Raw genomic sequence first — 19,197 nt, forward strand, 5'->3', positions numbered from 1 at the left:
GAAAATACTTAATTGAATATTTATTGCTGCACATATGCATTGCTACATGATTATGTTTGTTTATTATGATTGTTATGCTCAATGTCTGTTAACTATCTTCCCCCTTGTTTTGTGTGTATGTTAATGTATCTACTTGGGGTGTAGGGCGTGTTCAAGGAAGGCCAGTTCCTCTGATGTTGAGGGCTGCTGAGCCCTCTTCAGGGCTGCTCACCCACACCCAGCTCTCGCCTGTGGCCCCAAGAAACTGCAGTATTCACAACTACCACACCTCAGTAAGCCATTTTGGCAGGTACGCTAAGCCAGGCTGAGAGTAACCAAGGGGTCTCAAAGCCTTTGGTGAGTTAGTGGCGTGTCTACCCCAAGCTTATGAAGACATCCCCTAGGGGAATGGGCAGACAGAACAACTCATTCCAAGGCAGCTGAAGTAGGCATCATAGAGCTCTTAGAGCTTGGGCAGACACTGAAGACCCCAAGGTCATCCACTGCATCCTGAGCCTTCACCAGTCGTCTTGACTTTTTCTTGCCACTGGAGAGAGAGAATGAGGCAGAGTTTTGAGAAGTAGTCGGCCTCATGCCAACTTACGTGAGGCATCAACTTCTCCCAACTCTGCCTCACTTAAATCCAACTTATGAAAGAATCAAAAGACATCGATTCCCCTTACCATTTGGCCATTTTTACCTGTCTCAAAGTCCTGTGTTGACAGGTAAGTAACAAAGCAATAGGTGCAGATACACTGGGAGCTGTAGTCACAACCCTGCTCAAAGGTGCCTGTGCCTAGGAACATTCTTCTCACTGGAAGCAGCAGTAGGATTTGGCAGCTCCCCTGGGGATCTGGCCAGCCTTTTTTATTAGTTAATTTGTTTATTTTTAGTTTTCAACATTCACTTATGTAAGTTTTAAATTTTCTCCCCCTCCTTCCCCACTGCCTCCCCAAGATAGCCTGCAATCTAATAGAGGCTCTACATACTGAGCAGCCTTCTTTAAGGACAGCACTGTTTGCCTCCTGGTGGAAAGGGCTAGAAAAGGTGCCCTAAAAAATTGTCTGCTTCAGATTTAGAGATATCTCCACTCCAAAGGTTCAAACAAGCCTTCCGAGCGCATATTGGTCTGATGCACGCCATAGCTTCGCTCCAACGTAGTTATGTCATTTTGGTCTTCTTTGAGAATAAAAGACAATAACCAACCAACCAATGTATATACTTAAGCTGCATGTACACACACACACACACCTACACACATCTATTGATAGTTTAATTGTTGTGGCTAAGTAGCTTTTCCTTGTTAATTAGCCATGCTTTGCTGTTTATGATTATATGCTGTATACTGTGGATACGCATTGCTATGTGCCATGCATGTGCTGTGACCTAGATATAACTACATATAACTTGGGCATGTTATTGAAATACCTTGTCAGGAGATAGCCTGTGTAGTACTATGTCTATTGAGTGTACTACTAATTCACAGTTGTTTTCTTATGTTTTCAACCGGACCATAGATTCGTTACCTGGAAAGCTGGGAAAATCATTTGTTGTTTTAAAGTGCTGGTGTTTGTGTTTATGCTTTATAATTATTAAGTTTCAAGTTTACCCCTAGTCAATTTTTGCAAGAGACTGCAATAAGTTTTAGCTCAGAGAGAAATGTAAACTAGCTTCCATCCAAACCTAGGAAGTTTGGCATGCTGCTACATACATAGAGAGAGAGTCATGACTCCTAATTGGTTAAGAGAATGACGAGCAAGACCCTGCATATCTGCTATAAGGGACTTACTTGAGGTAATTTCAGAGACAGGTAGAAAAGACCTCCTAGGGGGTGGCAGAGAGTGAAAGATTTTTGAATAGAGAACTGACCTCCTCTGAGCTTTGAACATGTACGGGAGCCAGGGCCATCATTTCCTCATCTCTTTCTTGTTGTGCAGTCATTTAAGTTCTGCCCAACATTTCATGTCCCCATTTGGGGTTTTCTTGGCAAAAAATACAAGAGTACCTTCCCATTCCCTTCTCCAGCTCGTTTTATAAATGAGGAAACTGAGGTAAACAGGGTTAAGTGACTTGCCCAGCATCACACAACTAGTAAGTATCTGAGGCCAGATTTTTGAATTCAGGTCTTCCTGACTCCTGGTATTGCACTTTATCCAGTGGGCCACCTAACCACCCTTTCCTGGCCTGTAGAGCCTACAATTCAGGTCCCTCTTTGGTCTTCTGGGTCTCTGGGAGGAATTGTGGCTACTGGGGAAATGTGTCTGGAGCCCACCCCCACTGCCTTATGCCTCATCTTTTGAGTTCCTGAGTGGGCTGGTCCTTGTAGAAAGGTGTTTGTGTTGAATGCTGCTTGATAAGCAGGACTACAGTTAGAAATTCTAATGGTGGAGCAGAAAACCACTTAGAGCATTAAGAAATGTGTTTGTTATGAGGAGCTGATAAACATTCCCAAGTAGTAAGGAGCCTCCAGGAGGAGGATTAGTGAAGAGGTAGCTTGGCCAGAAACCCTGAGGATCTTCCCCTCCCAGTTTGATTTTTTTTCTTGAGTTTTGATTGAAAGGATCATCCCTTGATTAACTCCTTAAAGAGGCCTATTCACTGGTTACCTCACTCAAAGTGAGAACCTGAAAAGATCTTAGCCTAAAAGGGCCAGGGTCTCCCAATGCATCCTGGGCCATCTCCAGTTGTCCTGGTGAATATCAGACCATTGGACCCAGAGGGCTCTGGAGGGGAAAGTGAGGCTGGTGACCTTGCACAGCTCTCCCTCACTTAAATTAAAGTCAATTGCAAGTCATGTCATCATTGCCCTGATGTCACGGTCCTCTTCAAGAACAAAGGACAAACACAACAGCGATTCAGGTAAATACAGAAAGAGGATATCTCTTAGATGGAAGCATTCTTTTCTCCCTCTCCATCTTTCCCTTACCCTTCCTCTCTCCTTCCTCTCTGTTTTCCCCATTCCCTCTCCTGTTTTAAGGTGAGATCTCATCCCAATTCCATCTAAAAATTTCATTAACTTTCATGTATGCATTGTTATATTCTAACTATAGGATATATGCAATCCCTGTTTGCTGCTTTACTTGGATAAATTGACATACTCATGAATGCATTTGTAGTAGTCTTTTACATAACTAGCTTTGGGTGGGGAGGAGTTAACCTGGAGAGTGTAAATAAAACTAAGAGCTATTGTAGAGAAGTAGTTTTTTTTATAAACCCAGACTTGTATCTCCTAAAGCAGAACTCTTTGAGGGGTGGCAGATAGATGTAATTATAACTTTACACCCCTCTTGGAGACTGGAGGAAAGTGCCCAGCCTTAGCCCCTCCACATAGCTATACTGCCAGTAGTATAAGCACAGTCCTTTTCTCTAAAATGGGTCAGCCAAACCTCAGATCATATCTATCCATGAGTCGGGTCTTTATACTTTTTTTCTATTTTTACATTTTTCTCCAATTACATGCAAAAAACAATTTTTAACATTTGTTTTTTTAAAATTTTGAATTCCACATTCTTTGCTACCCTCCACTCTCATTGAGAAGGCAAGCAATTTAATAAAGATTTTACATGTGTAAAAGATATTTCTATATTAGTCATGTGAAAGAAAACACAGACCAAAAAAAAAAAAACAAACCAAGAAAAATAAAGTTAAAAAATGGTATGCTTCAATCTACATTCAGATTCCATCAGTTCTTTCTCTGGAGGTACATAGCATTTTCATCATCGGTGCTACAGAATTGTCTTGGATCTTTGTGTTGGTGAAAATAGCTAAGTCATTCACAGTGATCATCATACAATATTGCTTTTACCGTGTACAATGCTCTGGTTCTGCTCATTTCACTTTGCATTAGTTCAGGTATGTCTTCCCAGGTTTTTCTGAAAGCTTCCTGCTCATCATTTCTTATAACACAATAGTATTCCATCACAATCATATACCACAACTTGTTCAACCATTCACCAATTGATGGGCATCCCTTCAATTTCCAATTCTCTGCCACCATGAAAAGAGCTGCTATGAATACTTTTGTACAGATAGGTCTTTCCCCCCTTCCTTTTTTTTATCTCTTTGGGATACAGACTTAGTAGTAGCATTGCTAGGTTAAAGGGTATGCAGTTTTATTGCCCTTTGGACATAGTTCCAAATTACTTTCTAGAATGAGTGGATCAGTTCATAACTCTACCAACAGTGTATTAGGGTCCCAATTTTCCAATGTCCCCTCCAACATTAGTCACTTTCCTTTTGTGCCATATTAGCCAATCTGATAGGTATGAGGTGGTACCTCAAAGTTGTTTTAGTTTGCATTTGTCTAATAAATAGTGATTTAGAGCATTTCATATGACTATAAATAACTGATTTCTTCATCTGAAAACTGCTTGTTCATATCCTTTGAGCATTTATCAATTGGGGATTCACTTCTCTATATTTGAGAGATAGGGCCTTTATTGGAAAACTTGCTGTAAAGTTTTTCCCCCAATTTTCTGCTTCCCTTCTAATCTTGGCTGCATTGTTTTTGTTTGTACAAAAACTTTTTTAATTTAATGTGTTCAAAATTATCCATTTTACATCCCATGATTCTCTCTGTCTCTTATTTGTTAATAACTTCTTCCCTTATCCATAGAACTGACAGGCAAACTATTACACACTCTCCTAATTTGCTTATGATATCACTCTTTATGTCTAAACCATGTACCCAGTTTGATCTTATCTTGGTGTACGGTATAATGTGTTGGTCTATGCCTAGTTTCTGCCAAACTGCTCTATAGTTTTCCTCATAGTTTTTGTCAAATAATGAGTTTTTGTTGCAAAAGTTTAGATCTCTGCATTTATCAAACATGAACAGGTCTTTATATTTAGACAATTCACACACACACATAACACACACAGACATATAGACATATTATAGTCAAAACAGTCTGGAACTAGATGTTTTTAAAAAGGAAAAAAATAGATCTGCAGAATAGAGTAGACAAGCAAGATAGAGAATCAAAAGTATACAGTAATCTAGTGTCACTGGGATAGGCTTTGTGAACATTTGGTGATACAGCAATAGTTAGCCACATCAGGCTTATTTCCCTGCTTTCTTCAACGTATAAAAAAGCAGACTATCCCTTAGAGTTACAGAGGATTTGTGTATTCTTCTAATTGTGTTGACTTTTGCTTCTGGCTAATTTTCCTTCAAGTCAGTGTTTTTATGTTCAACTCTGATATTCTTTCTCTTATGGCTTCTCCTTCTTTGGAGAAGAATGTATCACGTCACATATTCAATTTTTCCCATCCTGCTAAGCATGGTTTGTTTGTTTTTTAATTCTGCATTGAGAGATCTAATATCTGAAAAAGCTCCTGTATTGGTCTTTTTGTTGCGGTCTACAATGAATTATCTTGTCTGAAATAAACTTGTGGGCTAAGCTTTTCTATGCAACTCAAAGGATCCAGCCTCAACCTGACACAAGTAGGTGCTGTCACTTTCTACTGTTCTTCCTACAGGGGACATTCCACTGCCTGATTCTGGGGGGAGCTATCCCTCTGCCTAGACACAGATATGAGGAATGAGAGATCAGTCTGACCCACAGATGAGATGCTTGATTCTTACAGCAAGATTCTTGCCTCAACTTCTGATGAAGATGAGACTCCAAATATATATTCAATTCTGTATCTCAACTGCTTTGCTATTTCATCACCTAACCCAGCAATTTTTCTACATCCTTTCCATCAGCAAAAGAGACTTATAAGACAGATTCCAGCTAATATGCCTTATCTGGATTTTGTCAGGCGTTTTTGAGTGATAACAGCCCTTGTTAATTCATAGAGCATATCCTTAGAGGATTTTCCTAACCTTGTCGTAACATAGACTACACTACAGTGTCTTTCTCCCCAAATGGTTTAACTGAGTCCTTCAAGTTTTTCATAACAAATCTAGCTTTCTGGCCTGGGTTGATGTCATATAGGAGTTTCCTATGGCAACCCTATGGACATTAATGCTCAGTACCCAGGCAATAGGGGCAGCTAGGAGGCACAGAGGACAGAGTGCCAGCTCTGGAGTCAGGTAGGCTCATTTTCGTGAGCTCAGATCCGGCTTCCGACCTGTACTAGTTGTGTGACTCTGAGCAAGTCGCTTAACTCTGTTTGCCTCAGTTTCCTCATCAGTGAAATGAGCTGGAGAAGGAAATGGTAAACCTTTTCAGTATCTTTGCCGAAATAATCCCAAACAGGGTCACAAAGAGTTGGACACAACTGAAACTATCGAACAACAACCTAGGTGAAACCTTTCACGTGCAGTACTCATATTTTTAAGATACTAATCCGTAATGCCAATATTCTACCAACCACTTACAGAAAAATGAACTAACCTTGCAGTATTAGATTATATAGGCTCTTTAAAGTAGTGCCTTAAAACAACTGACACGGCTTATATACATTAGGCAAATTAGCAGTGATGATACCAACAGCACTCCATTTGTACACTAACAGATCACTAAATAACAGTGTCACGTTAGTACCATTAATTAAAGGGCTTCACATGCAAAAGCAACATTGGCACATAGTAGATAGATTAGGAACAGTGAAGACGGCATGCGTGAACGACTTAGGTGAGCCCAGAGATCAGTGCCAACTAGTGATCTGTAACGTTAGACCACCTAAGTTGTGGACAGGTGCTGAAGGCAGAACGTAGACGGCCTATTGAGAGCTGAGTTATCCAAAGCCCAACAGGAAGAAGGGAGGGAGGAGGGAAGGGAGGGGGGAAGACCTGTTTAGTCCTGTCCCCTCCCATGCTGTTAAGCTCTGAGGACTCCTTAGGCTCCAGAAAATGAGGCTTAAGTAGGCCAGCTTAGCTCAGGTGATAGTTGCATCCAACTCTCAGTCTTTGGTTACTAGCTTCCGAATGTCTGAGTCCCACGGATGCTTAAAGCTTTCTAATGGGCAATGCATCGACTAATAGACATTGCGTTCTTTGAATGTTAAACCTCCCAGACCATCAGGCCACACAATGCATCCCCTCACATAAGATGTGTCTTCCCATTTTCTCTTCTCTTCTTTATACGTAGCACAGGACCCAGTTGGAGTCCAGACAACCTGAGTTCAAATCCAGCTTCAGACACTAGCTCTGGGACTTTAGGCAAGTCTCTTAGCCTCAGTTTCCTCAACTGTAAAGTGGGGATAATAACAGCATCTACCTTCCAGCATTTGGTGTGAGAATCAAATGAGATAATATTTGTAAAGTACTTAGCACAGTGCCCAACTACTGCTACATAAATGCTAACCATTCTTAGTGTTATTTCTCTTTGGAGTGACTCCTTCACCCCAACCTGCCCTCACACTGGCAAGTGGGGATTTGCAGACTACATACTCAAACCCAACATTCTGGGGTCACACCCACCACGTCTGATCACGGAAGCTGAGCAAAAGCATCAACAACTTTTCTCGGAGTCCTCCTAACCCATCTTCACTTGTGAGCGGCCTGGGAGCATCCAAGGGACACCCTTGACCTGCTTTCTACTGGGGACCTAAACAAAAGTCTCTAACTTTGAGGGCAAACTGCACTTGGCTTCAAAGAAAGCAGCTGTCTGCAAAGTCACAGGATATAAAATAAGTCCATATAAAGCAACCTGTCCCTGTACGTTACCAACGAAGCCCAGCAGGAAGAGGGAGAAAGAGACATCCCATTAAAAAGAAATACAGAAAACAAATAAATTAACCAGTAAAAAAATAAAAATAATAGACAATTAAACTATAAAAAAGAACTACAGAATAAATATGAAGAATACTGAGAAGCATGGAAAGATCTACAGGATCTGGTGCAGAATGAAGGAACCGGAGGCAGGAAAACAATATATACAATGACTACAACAATTTAAAGGAAAGAATGACCACAAAACAATCAAAAGGAAAGATAGCAAAATTAAAAGAACAAGCACATCTCCAAAGAAGAGAGAGAAGACACTTCCATTGCTTCGATCTTTGTAGAGATGGGATGTCCACAAGTATGGTGCACTGCACATATTTTCATGTATTTTTATTTTTACTATAATTATATTATTATTTTCCCAATTTTTTCCTTTAAAAATAGTGTTTATTACATGGGAGAGGGGGATACTGAGAAATTTTGGTGATATAAAAGTGCTGAAGATATCAATAAAAATTACTACAAAATGTATTAAATATTTATGTCTATTTGCCAAGAGATATTCAGGAACTATGTGAACCCAGCTACAAAAAAATTCTATAAAAATAAAACCATATTTAAATAATTGGAGAAATATTACCAATAGGCATGTGAAGCTAATATAATAAATTAGCTACCTAAATTAACTTACTGGCAATTTCCAGCATGCAGGAAAATATAAAAGCAGGAAGGAAAGGTGCCTTTTTTCAGTAAAGAAAGCTGTTCTGCTTCCAAGTGACTTTGGAGAAGTTGCCATACTGACAGAAAATAGGCAAACTGTAGGTTTAAAAGAAAACTGAGAAGCGGCCGCAGGGATCCAAGGTGCAGAAGTTGAGACCCAGTTCTCAGACTGTTAAGTAATTTCAAAGGAACCGCTGAGCTAAACCTGAGAAAGTTGTGTTCTATAGCTCAGTTGGTTGTTGTCCCTCATTCTCAAAGAGGACCAAAATGATATCACTATGCTAGAGTCAAGTTACAGTGTGTCCGACTGGCTGCTCAGACCAATATGAGCTCAGAATGCTCTACCACAGGTCGGGCACAAATAGTCCATGTGAACATTTGGGGTGGATTCTCTGAATTTGCACATCTCACATTTCTTTTGAGCTACCTCAATTCTGCTTTGCTCACAGAGCACCATACCTTCTCTGATGTATCTTGTATCGGTGTCTCCCATTTCACACAACCAATTCCAAAGTACTTAAGAGAGGCCTTGAGAGTGTCCTTATATCCCTTCTTCTAAGGACCGCGTGAACCCTTACCTTGTGTGAGGTCTCCATAAAGTAGTCTTTTTGGCAAGCGTATGTTTTGCATTGGAACAATATGGCCAGCCCGTTGGAGTTGAGCTCTCTGCAGCAGAGTTTGAATGTTTGGTAGTTTAATTCCAGAAAGGACCTCAGTGTCTGGTACCTTATCCTGCCAGGTGATTTTCAGAATCTTCCTAAGACAATTCAAATGGAAGCAATTCCATTTCCTGGCATGGCGCTGGCGTACATTCAGAACTTCTCCATTTGCTGTAGCCAATGGTTCCACATATGGTGGATGGTGGGTGGTGGCTGATGGAGCGCATGTGTTTTCTTGGTTTTAGGCCAAAATTAGCAGGAGCAGCAGACAATCGATGCCTATTTTGTGGCATCTCAGCTTCAGGGGCTGCATTAAGGCCTAACAGCTCAGGTCTCTAAGGTTCTTTGTCTGCTCCCCTTAGGATCTCTCCCATCTCTCCACACCCTCTGAGAACCTCCTTCACCACGCATTCCCACCCAGCAATCTTCACGAACACTCCAAGCGCATCAGTTGTACACCTGAAATCCATCTTGTAAGACGCGACCCACACTGGACACAACTCACTCATCCACACTTCAACAAAAACCATCTAGTCTATATTGTCATATTTTAATCCGAGGGGCCCTGATCAGAAGGCCATGCCCTTTAGTGCCTTTTGCATCCCCACTACCTAACCCAGTGCTCTGTCCATGGTGAACGCTTGGTAAATGTAGGGAGTTGGTGCCGACCCCGGGGCTGCTCGGACCCTAGCGCTTGGCCTGTTTCCTGGGTAATACCAGACAGGCTTAGTAGGGGTTGGAACGGTAGGCGCCCGGAGGAAAGACTTCCGTCCCTAGCAGCCCCCCTAGCAGCCCCCCTCTTGCTCTGATAGCCATCCTTTCTCATGCAGGCAGAGTCCATCCACCAAGGACTCACAAGCCCAGTAGGAGGAACACAGCTGGCCACTACCTAATGCTCTTGAACCAGTGCCTAACACAAACATGCTTTAATTAATGGGAACTTCTTTGATACTTTACAAGGGCATCCTGCCCCGTGCCTCACATAGCTCATACAGTTCTGATAATCAGTTTGTATCCTGCCCGAGCCTTCCCAGGCCTCTGGGAGGCACTCCCCTCCTGTTCCCAGCCTTCCCTGTCACTGTAGACTAGCACTCCCCTCCTGTTCCCATACTCCTGTGGAAACCACCTTACCACAGCCCTAGTTTTCCCATACGCTTGTAGGCAACATAGTTTACTATAATCCAGATTCTTCCCACCAGATATCGCTACTTACATCTAATCTAAGTGCAACAATACATTACTGAAGCACATCTCCTTTTTCCCATGCTTTCACCCCCTTGAACACCTGCTTCTGCTTATGTAGTGCAAAAACCTATAAAAATGGATAATGGCTTCCAATAAATCGCAGTTATAACCATTGCTCCCGCCTCATCATTGCGTACTGAGATAGGGCAATTTGCTGGTCAAGACCCTAGCAGATAAACACACACTGGATTTGGTGGATCTCTAGCATCTGGATTCAGTTTCTGCCTATGCATCTTCTTACCTGAATGGTCTTGGGTGGCACACTTAACTTTCCCTTTCTCTCAGTTTATCCAGCTCTGAAGTAAGGGACTTACTACATGCCTTCTAAAGAGCCTTACAACTCTAAATCTGGGATCCTAGGCTATTGACATTCGCTTGAACACCTGTGTCCTCAGTTCTATAGTAAATCCCTCTAGGCTAGGCACATGCCCTCTAGTTCTGCTGTACCCTCCCACCTTTCATCTGCCCCCAGACTTCAATACATGACACTAAACTTTGGATTGTTCTTACACCACTCACTCAAGTACGAATAATATTCCCAAAATAGTTCTCCTCTCCTGCCCCATCAATATTACCATGTCCCTATTCCAATAAAAATATTTAAAAGAAAGGGGAGTAAAAGCTGGTCAGCAAAATTAATCAATACACAAATGAACCCTGATAATGGATGCAGTGTTCCGCATCCATAGTCACCATACACACACACTCTGGCAAGAACAAAGGAAGGCGCATCCTCATATTTCTTCCTCGGGAATCTAGCTTGGTCATCACAATTACACAGACTTCATTTTTTATTTTGTTGGTTTTGGTTTACATTTTGGTCATAATGTAATTTCCTTCCCTTTTTCTGCTTACTTCACTTTACATCAGTGCATATGTCTCTCCAGCCCTCCTTGTATTTCATATTCACTATTTCTTGAGTTTTTTCACTTAAATTATTTTTAAAATTTTTTAAATTTTTATTGATAATATTGATTATTGCTTTTGCTGCTCTATGACCTCAGCTGGACAAGTCACATAACCTCTCAATGGTCTGGGTAATTCTCTAAGACTGCAGAGAAGGTGTTAGCTTGTATTGATCAGGGAGTTCCCTGCAACAATGAAGCCACAGGCCTGGTCCTTAGCTTTTCTCTTCCAACTTTCTATTTTTCCATTTCCCAGTGTATTCTTCCCCTCTCTTCTTTCCAGGGATCCTTCATTTATAATTTAAAATAAAAAAAGAGAGGAAAAAACGGTTGAGCAAAACTAACCAAAACATGGAAAAAGTCTGACATAATATGCACTCTTACATATCCATGGTCCTCCACTTCTGCTGGGAATACAGTATATACAATGACAACAGTAGAGATGGAAAGGACAAGGGGGAACAAAAGAAAATGTGTAACTCTTATATGGCCAAACTTGTCCCCAGATACAAAACGAAAATGTGAATTTCACAAAAGGTATTTACTAAGGGCTTATTATTTGCAGAGCACTGTGTTAAGGGATGAGGCTACAAATAGGAAAGCCAGATAGTACCTGCTCTCAAGCAGTTCACATTCTAATATGGAAGACCATCCAAACAGCTTCCATCTTCAAGTCAGATAGAGAGACTCCTTAGATGGCAGCCGAGAAGTGGATGGTAATATATCTTCTTTAATGTCATTTCTACTGATAAAATCATATTCATTTCTGACGCTGAAGCATCTGCTGGTGCCAAGGAATTTGGTGGGGATTGGATAGTACGTGGCATGGGCAGTGTCAAAGAAGGTGGGCCCCATGTCCACCAGGAGTGCTCCCCTCAGTGAGGAGCTAGGCTGGAAACAGGGCTATTGGTCTAGGGGCCGCTGATATTCTCAGGGATCTTGGCTTCAGGATCCAGAGCTACGTCCTTCAGCCTTTGTTGGGAAGTCTAGCATGCATCAGAAGGAATATATGCGTGTAATGACTTGTTTACAAAATGGTACCACACCGTTACATGATGCAATATTGCGTCATGAAAACTTCAATGCAGAAAGAACCACAACTTTTCAAAAAATTATTAAATTTAAGATGCATCATTTAAAAAATATATTTTATGAAATATATTTTATTTGAAATGACACAAATTTCAAAAAAAACTGTTCAAGAGTTCAAGATTTCTAGAGGGAAGCTGAATAATTTTTTCAAAGGGGGCGGTAAACCAAATAAGTTTGGGAACCTCTGATAAGGGGAAGTGGTGGTAGAGGTAATAGTCGTGATTTGTCTTATCTTTAATAAATGGGTTTGGTGAGTACAGTGTGTAGTGTATAATTTGGCCTCAAGGTGGCGCCATGATGGAGTCAAGAATCCTCGCCATTTAGTAGGTACGTGGGGGCTTTGATTGATTTTGAAAATAAAACGCACAACTTTGACTACATAAAATTGAAAGGTTTTTTCACAAACAAGATAATTTTTTTAAAATGATAATTAAAGCGGGGAAAAGGGCCGGGAAGCGCCCGCGGGGCTCGAACGTACATACGTTGGCAACCCGAGATCGCAATGTGGGAGAACACCAGACCGCAATCGGTAACCGTATAGCGTGTGCGAAGGAACCACTGAGCTATAGCCGACCCGGAACAGCTCCCTATTCTAGAGCTTAATAAGGTCTAAGTTCCATGTCATGGTACTAGCGTGGAAACAATTAACTGTGAAAAAAAAGCCAATAATGTGTGCGTTGCCCATTTAAGATCTGAATTTCTATGTGGGTTACCTGAATGTAGTTTATGCAAGGGCACCCTTCACTAAGGTAGACTTTGATTTTTCCCTGGAACAAATACACGTGAAAGTGAAGGAGCTCTCTTAAAAAATGTATGTATAGGGGAAGAGTATATTTTTAACTTTTACTTATTTATTTTTAGTTTTTAACATGCACTTCCACAAGCTTTTGAGTTTTAAATTTTCTCCCCGTCCCTCTCCTCCCCCCTCCCCAAGACGGCGTGCAATCGGATATAGGCTCTAGCTACGCAGTAAATGAGCTCTTTAGATGCAATCAAGCTGAGATTTCAATCAAGAAAAGATCCCAATTTAACCCAAGAGGAGATCCCCAGAAGTCTGTTAAGAAACAAACCAAAAAACAGGGACATATTGAGCTGCTGCTTCGCCTTACGTGTCTTTCTCTTTCTTCTCCCTCAGGTTGGTCCCCCAAAAGAATCTGGGATCTTTTCTCTCCCAAAAAGCAGGAATAAAGAACGTCTTACCTCTTCAAAGCTCTCCCACCAATCTCACCCCTCACACAGGCATACAGCATGGAATCATCACTCTCCCCACCAATTATAGATACAAATATCCCTATATGCTATATCACAGAATGCCTGTTGAGGAATAATATGTGAGAAGACTGGAGAAGGACGGAGCCAGGTGGTGAAAAGTTTTAAATGCCAAACACTGGAGTTTGTATTTGAGCCTAGGGGTAATAGGGAGCCACCGAACATAATTGAGTATGGAAGGGTGACATGGTCACTTTTTCTCCCTACACTGTGTCTTGGTCATTTCATCAGCTTCCATTATTATCATCTCTGAGCAGACGACTTCCGAATATATGTATCCAGCCCTCCCTACTTTCTCTTCCGAACTCTCTTCCCACTTCACTAACTGCCTAATGGAGGAGTGGGCGCCAGTGTAGGACGAAGGATGTTCGAGGCCTCGGCTTTTCAGGGAGGCTTTTGCCTTGTTTTCTGACGAGGAAATCGTCACCAGCTTTTTTAATTCGGTAAAGTTTCAGCTATAAGAAGCCTGAGTTCAGGTCAGATTTTTATTCCTTCCATTTTCTTTTCTTTTTCTTTGTCACAAGGAATGACTCCGTGATTAGGCTGCATTCGGAAATGTGGGTAGTGAGAAGAAGTAAAAGCCACAAATGTCTATCGAAAATGCAACCTGGGTTTTATTTATTTTCTTAACCCTAGAAGCATAAAAGGACCGGGAAGCGCCCGCGGGTCGCGGATCGTCTCGGGGCGCGAACCCCTGGCGAGACGATCAGTCGTCAAACACGGTTCTGTGAAATAGCGAAGTAACCGCTGAGCTAAAGCCGGTCCGGAAACCAGGGCCCTTTTGATGCTTAAGTGGCTGAAATGCAGCCACGTCATCCACCAAAGACTGAGTTATTATTGGTTTTCTTTCTCATCGAAAAAATGTCTAGATGGACCCATGTAAACATATAATCTGCGCACGCGCGCACACCTTACACTAGTAAAGGATGTAAAGTGGAGCGTTGCTCACGTATGATGGGCCACGAAAACCACGCCAGGTTTGGGCCGCTCTCTAGATCCCTAATCCTCTCAAAGCTATAGCTCCTAAGCATCCACTAATGTGGTCACTTTCACTGATCAGAAGAAATTTAATCAAACCCCAAAGAAAGTGACAAGAGAACATTTCCTATCAACATAAAGAGCATCTCTTGGAGTCAGGAAATCCTGAGTTTATATTCTGCCTTAGCTTCAGTTTCCCTCATGTATAGAATACGGAAAGTAATAGTACCGGTCTCCCAAGGGTTGCTGTAAGGGCCAAGTAGAGAGTATTTTGCAATTCGGCAGCTAAGTGGTACAGAGCCTAGAGTCATGAACACCCCGGTTCAAATTAGACCCCGGACACTTACTAGCTGTGTGAATCTGGGCAAATCCCTAAACCCTATTTGCCTCAGTTTCCTCATCTGTAAAATGAGCTGGAGAAGGAAAATGACTAAATCCTTCTAATACCTCTGCCAAGAAAACCCCAAATGGGGTTACAAGAGTCTGATAGACTGAAAAAAAATGTTTTTGTCCCGCAAAACTTCAAGCACTATGTAAATGCTAGCTATCATTATTCTGCTCCACAGGTTACTAAGACGGGGTAGGGCACAAGTGAAAAACACACACGAGGCGAAGGAACAAGAATGGCTGGGCATATGCCAGGAACGGAGTGATACACGTACTTGGAACACAAATGTGCGGCCGAGGGCGAATCATCGTCGAGCCGCCGGCATCCTCTGATGACGTCATCGGGATGCTCTGTTCAGGGCACCTCCACTGGTCTTGTGGTCACTCGGCTACTCTCCACTGCTCTTTATTTCAAACGTATTGGACGTCAGCTTTTCAGGGCCATCTAGAAGACCCTGTGTTCCCATCTACTGAATTATGGTTGCTGAAGAACTCCTTTATGAGACCAGCGTGACAGATCCTGTATTATGCAGGACAGGCCGAGTCCCTTACCTACCCAAGGAGAACTAACAGAGGCCGGTAACCTTTAGGCTAAAATTTTGTGTTCTTTGTGTCTGCTGCTTCACCTCTGATTAGGATCCGGGTCCCCCAAAACTATTTCAGGGACTCTGAACAAAAAGCACCCACAGGTAGCAGTGAAGAGTTGCAGACGAAGCGTATTCCAATGGATGAAAAAGCATCTAAGTCTTTATTATGGACTAAGCACTAGGGATTCAAAAAGAAATGCTGACAGTCTCTGCCCTCAAGGAGGTTACATTCTAATAGATGTTAGAGAAGAAACATAAAGGGTAGTGATGTCCAGGAAAGAATAATTTGTTTCAGAAAATTACTGGGATGATGAGTGGAAGCAAGAGTGAATAGAGTGACACATCCTTTCCAGTTACAGCGGCAGTACTGATTTGATTATGATTCCAGAACTAGAAAGCAAAACGGCCTCACTCCCCAAGAGAAGCTAAGTGACAGGGTGGAGGAGTAGGATAAAGTTGGTCTGAAGCAGCCAGCCTGATATAGTGGGTCCCAATTGGAGTCACTCATCAATGAGGACTTCAGGACCTTTCAATCCTCATAGCCTCTCTGCCTGACATGCAAATTATTTTGACCAAAAAAGCTAATTGAAAGAAGCAAGGCTTGCCCTCCACTCTCCTAGTTTACACCTCTTGCCTTAGTTAATGAAGCGGATGCACTCCAGCTCCTTAAGCACAAAAAAGGAATCTGGTTTCTGGCAGGCTTTAGCCCAGTGGTTCCTACAGCAACTTCTAAACAGTCCCTCTCTTAACCTAAGAGCTTCTTGTTGAATGTTCAAATGCCAGAATGACCAGCTATCCTCTGGTGCTTCTTGAAGGCCTTTTTGGCTCTGTGTTATAGTGCTGATCCTTTGTGACCCCAGATGGGGTTTTCTCGGCAAAGATGCTGGAGTGATCTGCCATTTTCTTCTTCAGCTCATTTGACAGATCAGGAACTGAGGCAAACATTGTTAAATAATGTGCCCAGGGTCAACATGGCTAGTGAGTGTATGAGGCCAGATCTGAACTGAGAAAGATGAGTCTTCCTGACTTCAGGCCTGGCATCTATCCACTGTGAAAGGAAGTTACTCTTTGAGATTGGTGTCCTCTTTTCCCCTCGCTACTCAGCTGTAAAATGAGAGAATTATACTTGATATTCTCTGAGGTCCCTCCAGCTCTACAATCTTCCTCTCCCATATTGTTTGAATCTCTCAGATGAGAAGATAAAAGGGGTCAGTTAAAAAAAAATCAGTGGCTTTCAGACTTATAGGTCTCCCAGGCAAGAGAAACACCATGCTCTGCTTTGCAAAACAAACTTGTCTCTTAACGGAGATGGGATGAGGAGGGTACCTTAAGTCTATTTTGTTAACTGTTAGATGAATCAAGAGCACCACATTTTGTTCCAACCTCAAACCTCAGTTACTAGATTGGGCCAGTGAGGATGGCCTACACCTGGGAGCCAGTGGAGTTTACTGAATCAGAGAGTGATAAGACCCTCACAAGGAAAGTCACTTTAACATTTGAATGGAGGAGGGATTAGAGAGGAGAGAGGCTCCAGAAGCAGGAAGGCCACATTAGAAGGCTATCACAATAGTCCAGTGAAAAGGTGATGAGAGCCTAAACTAAAGACTGTAAGTAGAGATAAGGGGACTTTGGATAGATGCTATCTACCCAAATAGATATGTTAAGATTTGGCAATTGATTCGAATATATGGGGTGAGCAAAACTGATGAATCAAGGATGATGTTAATGTTTCAAAACTAGGTAACTTAGAAGGCTGACCTGAAGCCGGTATGACTGAATGTGGAGCTCTCATTTACCTTGAGGTGTATTCCAAGAGACAAATCAATAAGCCTCAGAAGAAAATAGCTCTACAAATAGTTACCAGTAGAAACCCAGAAAAAAGCAATGAACTGACCAGAAGAACTCAGTGGATTCTGAGGAATATAGAAAGGCAGATATGAATTAGAGAGAGCAAAACCAGTAGGACAAAACTATGACTTTAAAGCCTTGTGATGGAACATCCTCCACCTCCTGACAGAGAGGTGATGAACTAGATACAGAATGAGATGTATCTTCTCAAACACGGGCAATGTGTTGCAGATCAATACTAGACGTATATGTGCACATATGTACATGCAAACACACACACATACATGGGCGTACATAATTTTGTATGCATGTTACAAGGTCGGATGGGGGCTTAGTGGGCAGTAATAAGGATGCAAAAACTAGCAAACGTTTTTTAATACAGAAACTGAGCAGTTTGCTTACAACTTTTTCATTATGCATGTGTGTATACACGCCTATATACATGTGTGTATGTGCGTACACACTAACTGTATGGATGTGTGTGTGCATTTGTCTTGTGAAATAGACGTATAGACACTTCTTAAAACAAATTGTACATCTTTTTGTGGTAGCCAAGAATTGGAAATCAAAGGGATGCCCATCAATTGGGGAATGGCTGAACAAGCTGTGGTATATGAAGGTAATGGAATACTATTGTGCCATAAGAAATGGGGATGATACGGACTTCATAACAACCTGGAAAAACCTACACGACATAACACTGAGTGAGTGGAGCAGAGCCAGGAGAACATTATACACAGCCACAGATATATGTATGGATTCTGTGAGGACTAACCCTGATAGACTTTGCTCTTCTCAGCAACACAAGGTGCAAGGACAACTCCAAAGGACTCGATGGAGAATGCTATCTACATCCAGAGAAAGAACTATGAAGGCACACTTCATGCTCGCCTTTTTCTCTTCTCTTTTGTTTTTGTTTTTGGGTTTTTTGGGTTCTGTTTTTTCTCATGATTCATTCCATTGGTCATAATTCTTCTCTGCAACTTGACTAGTGTATAAATTAATTCAATGCGAAGTTATACATGGCAGTTATATGAGATTCCATGCCATCTTGGGGAGGGAGGGGGGAGGGAGGGGAGAAAATCTGGAACTCAAAATTATGTAGAACCGTGTGTTGTAAACTAAAAATAAAAATAAATTAAAAAAAATTATACATAACTGTTCAGTTTCTTGTAAGAGCCACTTATTTTGTGCCTAATTGTGTATTGAAACGCTCGTTGATAATAGTTCAGTAATTCCTTAAAAAGCCAGATGAGCGTCCTGGGGTCTGGATGCTTAAGGGGCAAATTGTTTACTCACAACTGAAATTTGAGATCCAAACCTGAATCCAAACTGAGCTAAAGGCTGACTGGATATGAACTACCTTTTCCAGTCTAATGAGTTCTTGGGATGAATAATTCAAAGTATCCACCTACATGGATACATTCTTTCTTCACCATTCATCCCTGGGCCTGAATATTCTTAGGACTCAGATCATTACAGATTTACAGTTGAAACAGATCTGACAGCCTACCTAGTCCAAACTCCCCCATTTTACATACATTTACTTTGTCTTCTACCAACTAATACGTTCCCAAATTGGCTACAGATCCTACTTTCACCATGCAATTGAATAGGGATAAAATCAAGGCATAAATACAACTAAGAAACAAGGGCGACGAGGGAAAGTGCCATGGAGACATTCAGGCAAAGATGTGACAGGCTGGGGCTGGGAAAAGGAAGAATTCTGCCTGAGATGGAGGAGTGGGAAACAGTAAGACACAACTTGAGGAAAAGCTCTTTGGTTCTGTTTAGTTTTACTTTTTAGGCCTGTAGCAACCTAACAATAAGTCTGTATCCTTTTACATCTTTGTGCTCCCAGAACTAAGCTTTCTACATAATAGGCCCTAACAAAAATTTGTTGGGAGTCT

Source organism: Trichosurus vulpecula, chromosome 3 (assembly GCF_011100635.1).
Source record: "Trichosurus vulpecula isolate mTriVul1 chromosome 3, mTriVul1.pri, whole genome shotgun sequence".
Lineage (NCBI taxonomy): Eukaryota > Metazoa > Chordata > Mammalia > Diprotodontia > Phalangeridae > Trichosurus > Trichosurus vulpecula.